Genomic DNA, 5,826 nt, shown 5'->3' with positions numbered 1-5,826 from the left:
AGGAAGTTTATAACTTCAGGATGTGTTTTTGTCTGGTCCTCGTGACTTTTTAAACAGAAAATCTAATTGGTCAGCTGTCTGCAGTTGTTTCTCATGGATGTCAGTGGTTATTATAAGTGTAAGATTATTTATTGGGTGTGGCGACACAAACCAGTCAATTTGCTGCTTATTTAACAGACTGCGTTATGCTGACAGACGTTCAGGTAAAATCGTCAGCATCAGGTGGTAGTCAGTGACCTGGACCCTCAGTTCAAAGCCTGACAGAGTGAAATGCTCCTGCTGGCTCGTGCACGTGCACCAGAAGCTTTTGTTACTTCCTCGTGATGGAAGGAAGTGGGGGTTTGCTGTCATTACACACCGTCTGCTCCCTAATTCTCCCCTCCAGACCACAGCGGAGGGCGCACATCTGTGGCGTCTCAGTTACAGACAAGAAGTCGCACGCGCGGGCGGACACGCACGCACGCACGCACGCACGCACGCACGCACAGGGCTTTCTCATCAGTGTGACCTTGGTCATGTATGCTCAGGTCACCTCGTGGTTTTAAAAAATAATAATGCAAATATATAAATAAAAAACACCGGCCGTGGGTGAGTCCAAATTGAGCACAACAAGTGCTCAAGTGGCTGTCTCGCGGGCTGTCACCATCCCGCCACCTTGAGTGGACGCAGCGCCTCTTCACCGTGCCAGGCGATGCTTTTCGGCGCGTTTTGGTGAAAGACATCCAATTACAGAACATGTTATCCTTAGCTTGATGGAGCGACCCCCCCACCCCCACCCTCCCATGTTTGACATCAACACTCAAGGGCGTCTGGAAACCAACGCGTAGAGCTTTTTATACAAACTGGAATTAAAATAAACCAACAAACGATGAAATCCTCTGCTCACCTTTGCTGCCGTCTTCTTCTGTGTTGAGATGCATGACTCTTGTCACTGTGCACTCATTTAGGCTGTCTTCTTGCAACAATTGCTGTGCTCCAGGTGAACTCTTATTCCAGGTTAATTTTTGGTTCCTTTTTTTCTTCCCCTGGTTAGGCTGGCACGCACGGACGCGTCTGCGCTTCTTGTGCGTCCTCCACCTCTTCTTCGCTCCTTGTTTGGAGCAGGTTGTCTGTAGGTGAGGCTGGGAATCTGGATCACTTTCTCTCTGTGTGTAGTCGGAGCCCGAAGTCGCTCAAAGGGGCTGGTCGCTGCAAAGGTTTAAAGGAGGAGACGGGAGGCAGACGGGCGGGGTGACGTGAAGTAAGTCGGTATGAGGCGAGGAATCCGTGCGCCCTCAGTGCTGCTGACCATTTCACCACAGGTCCTAATTAGTACAGCACTCAGAGGCTCTCTCTGTGAGCTTTGGACCTCATAAATTGGGGTAACCATATGCGTAATATCTACGCTCCTGTCAGCTTCTGTTTCTCTAATTTAATTTCAATTAGCGGCAAAAAACCATGGTCATGAAGTGCAACATCAGAAGCWTGTTGCAGCCACTCTCTCTGTGTGAAAGGGCAAAGAGCCCAAGAAATAAAGACTGACAGGTGTTCCTGTTTGGAATCCTGATCATCCTCCTGTCGGTGGGCTCCACAACTGAGTCAATAATCAGAGAATCACGTGAGAATTTCTGCCAGGATGCCTTTTTACGCACAACCTGCCCCAAGTTGTAGTTTAGGTTTAAATGGGTTTGCTCACGTGTTGAGCCCGCGTCACGTGTTTCACTGGAGTCATTGTCATGAGAAGCCAGTGCGCCTTCATTATCATCATCATTCCGTTTCAGCCAATAGGCCCACACAGCCGATAAGGAGCATTTACTCACCATTCACGTCCGCCCGGAGCCGCGCGCGTAAAGTGGCTCACTGCTGACCTCTAGTGTTTCATATTCATCAGCTGCCAAAATAACGTGTCCATTATTAGAAAGTGATGAATATTTAAAACAGCCGAGGGTCAGTAGTTGGTACTATTTTAAGGCTTTTACTAACAGAAATTTAACTTCAGATAAGTAACCATCATTGACACATCTGGGTTAAAACTGACCTGTATGTGATCTAAAAGTGAACATTTATTAAATGTAAGGCATATTGTTAGACATCTTTACTAAATGAATTAAACTTAGCTAATCAAAACCTAGTTCATCTACTACACTTTTACTAAATCTGTTTTAGCCTGGATCACCTGTGCCCATCCTGGTCCTGGAGCCACAGTCCTGTAAACGTTAGTCGTTTTCCTGCTTTTCAGCATGCATTCAAGTTCAGATCAGGTGTGTCAAAACAGAGAAGCGTCTCAGTGTTTATATTCCTCCCCCATGGTTACAAAGTCTTTGACTGACAGAGTTCTTGACATGTTTCTTTACTTTGATACATCTAATTTGAATGAAAGAGTGATTAATGGACTTCTGCAGGACCTGAAGAAAAGCTAAAGAAAAACAACAAAATCTTGCAGAAAAGTGGTCCTTGAGGACCAGGATTAATGCTTATCTCTAGTTCACAAATATCACTTGTTTAAAATTAGTACTTTCAATAATGTTAAATTCTTCAAAAGCCAAAACGTTAACTTTGCAGTGTTCCAAGCATTTGTGCAAAGCATGTTTGCAAAAGCTTTAAAATGTTCATTTGACTCAGAATAATGACAATAAAACTCCCAGAACAAGTGTTTAAAAGAAGATAGAAGAGTTTATTGAAGAAAAAAATACTAGTATGTATCAACATAAACTATTGTTCAAATGATGGACCTGATCCTGTTTTTGTTTCAAAGTTTGAGTTTGTGAACGACTTGTTTTATTATTATTTGAATTTATTTTAGAAAAAGGGGTAGCTTTTGTTTTTCTTCTCCCTCGTTTCATTTATAGTGTTTTGCTTTTTATTGGATGTAGATTTTTTTCTTGTTTTTTATTGAATAAAATAAAATAAGATAAAATAATATTCAATGTACTGTGTGTTTGTATTAAACTCTCTGTTTAATAAATTGCAGGTAATGAATTTGGTTGTCATTCTGACTCCTGGCCTCTAGGTGGCAGTACTGCTCTAACTGCAATTTTAAACTAGTTACTTTTAGTTGGGATTTTACTTTTGGGGTCCATTTAGAGCAGTTTTGGCTTAGCTTTTACGAAATAAAATCACCTTTATATCTTTAAAATGTATGCCTGAAATGTAAGCTGGGATCATTTTATTTTTATTTGTGTTGTTGTTGTTGTTGTTGTTGTTGTTGTTGTTGTTGTTGTTGTTAAAAAAAAGGAGCAGACAGTGTCCCTACAAACCCAGGAGCCAGGCAGAAAGAGAAATCACACACACGACAGGCCCTGGAGCAGTGTGGTTATCCTGACTGGGCTTTCCTGAAAGCAGACAGGAAACACAGACAGGATTCCATGCAACCTTCAGGTGAAAATGAAGACCCCAAACCCAGACCCAAACCAGTGGTTATTCCGTATGTTGCGGGTGTTTTGGAGAAACTGAGATATTTATTTTCTAAACATGATGTCCCAGTAGCTTTCAAACCCCAAAACACATTACGGCAAAGGCTGGTTCACCCCAAAGATCCGGTGCCCCGGCACAAACAGAGCAATGTTGTATATGCTGTTAAGTGCCAGGAGGACTGCGACCAGTTATACATCGGGGAAACAAAGCAGCCACTGTTCAAAAGAATGTCCCAACACAGACGAGCTACATCTAATGGTCAGAACTCTGCAGTTTTCACTCATTTACAGGCCAGCGGTCACTCTTTCAGAGATGAGGATGTTCTCATTCTTGATAGAGAGGAACGTTGGTTTGAGAGAGGAGTAAAAGAAGCCATTTTTGTGAAGAAAGACCGTCCATCATTAAACAGAGGTGGAGGCCTCCGTTTTCAGTTGTCCCCCTCCTACAGCGCGGCTATTGCCAGTATCACCCCACCCCCTGTTAACAATAAGTGTTAATTAGGTGTAAACGATAGCCATGTGATGTATCAGTCACATGGAGGCAGGGCTTAAAAGCCTGAATTTTGCCTGAAACTCTCAGACTGAAGAAGTCTCTTGGAGGAGAAACGAAACGTTTCATTAGAGAAGAACCCGTCCAGAAGACCTACACAATTTTTTTCTTTTTGATTTTTTACCTGGATTACTGAGATGCATCAGGACGTTGTTGTTGTTGTTGTTGTTGTTGTATAGCTTTTATCAAGGACATTTACAAAAACCACAAGGAGGCTTGACTTTGGAACAAAAACCAATAATGATCTGCTGCTGAGTGGAGCACAGACTGAAGGAACAGGGTTTGATGAGTAAAGTGGACACACATGGGCTGAGAAGACAGGTGAGAGTGGGCGTGCCAGCACGACTGGAGCAGAAAACCACTAAATAAAAATCCAATTCAACCCTAAAACACAAAACCAAAACTGAGAAAATGGAATAAACTTGATTTAAAAAAAACATCACCTCTTAGCTGTCCTCAGTTTCAGCATGCCACTGTATTTTAGCTGTAAATCAGCTAAAAAAAAAAAAAAAAGATCTGTGCGCTGTAGTGGAGCACGCGCCCGTCGGGCGGGGGTGGCTCTCGCGCAAACCAGACAACTGCAGTGCTTTGGTTTTATCTTGTGCTCGTTCCGGGGCGGCTGCGCTCCCGTGCGCCACAGTGATGATGATGATGACGATGATGAGGCACCATGCAGCTCCATCCCTCACTGAGCCGACGAGGAGGTGACTGATCAACACATGACACTCCCCAGGTAAGACATCTTTAAAAAACACGACAGTTCAGCCTTTTAAACGTGTGTGGTTTCTGTAAAACACTGAATATTCAGTCAGAGAGGACAGCCTTATGCTCATCATCATCACCACCATCATCAGCGGCAGTGCGCTGAGCTTCATCAGCAAACGGTTCTTTCTGTTTCCACGTCGTGTATTTATTTCCACGTTTACTCCGTTTTAAAGGTCAGAGCTTGGTTTGGAGTCTGTCCCGACATGATTTTATTTTTCGGTGATTCATCAGTGCGCAGCTCAGTCTGCTCCCTGAAATCATCGATTCTTCTGCTTATTATGTAAAAAAAAAAAATTTAAATAAAAAAAAGGCTGTATCAGGTCTGAACACGGTTCGTGTCACAGCAAGTTCATCAGTAAATGTGTTTGAGCTCGTCTTCATGGCTCCATCTGCTTGTTTTCTTCTAAATCTGCCCAATCATAAATGCTGTCCCCTTCTGACAGTTCAGGAAAGTGAAAAAAACACTGAAGCAATTGAACGCCTCTCTGTATGTGCTGCTGAAGCTGTAAAGAGCCTGATGAGGCGTTTATGTGTCTCCTCATCATGTGGATGTGTGTATCACTCAGTCCCAGGCAGCTACGGGGAGGGCCAGTTTCTGTCTGAATGTTCTTTGTTCAGAGGGAAGCAGGGGGACAGTGGAGGCTTTCAAGCATCTGTGTCCAAGAAAACATTTTAGCATCACTGCCTTTTGTCCTCTTCCTCTGAGCTGCCAGGTCAGGTCTTGTTTTATTGTTTTTTGTCACAACGGTGTGATTTCTGACCCCGGATTGGTGCAGAGTGTCTCATTTTCAATGTGCTGTGTCAATATTCTGATAAATTTCCATTTTTTTCACCACTTAAKGGGGACCTATTATGCAAAATTCACTTTTTAAAGTTTTTTTTTCTTAACTTTGGATATGTGCTTCTTAAAAAAACAGTCATAGGACCAAAAAAATGCACCCAGGGGCATAGTTACTGTAAGTAAATGCATTTTTAATGTATCCTGATGCATCTCAGTAATCCAGGTAAAAAATCAAAAAGAAAAAAATTGTGTAGGTCTTCTGGACGGGTTCTTCTCTAATGAAATGTTTCGTCTCTTCTCCAAGAGACTTCTTCAGTCTGAGAGTTTCAGGCAAAATT

The 5,826-nt window shown here is 42.9% G+C and overlaps 1 protein-coding gene across 2 annotated transcripts in view; it reads left to right on the top strand.

Annotated features, from left to right (window-relative positions):
- The first annotated feature begins 4,543 nt into the window (after nt 1-4,543).
- Nucleotides 4,544-5,826, top strand: part of apba2b (amyloid beta (A4) precursor protein-binding, family A, member 2b) — a 68,193-nt gene continuing 66,910 nt past the window's right edge. For both annotated transcript variants that reach the window (XM_014026358.1, XM_014026350.1), the window contains exon 1: nt 4,544-4,675. The gene's annotated coding sequence lies outside the window, so the exon portion shown is untranslated. The remainder of the gene's footprint in view (nt 4,676-5,826) is intronic.

The sequence above is a fragment of the Austrofundulus limnaeus genome, unplaced genomic scaffold (assembly GCF_001266775.1).
Source record: "Austrofundulus limnaeus strain Quisiro unplaced genomic scaffold, Austrofundulus_limnaeus-1.0 Scaffold5, whole genome shotgun sequence".
Classification (NCBI taxonomy): Eukaryota; Metazoa; Chordata; class Actinopteri; order Cyprinodontiformes; family Rivulidae; genus Austrofundulus; species Austrofundulus limnaeus.
The sequence above is the reverse complement of the archived record's forward strand: the minus strand, read 5'-3'. Positions and strand labels throughout refer to the sequence as shown.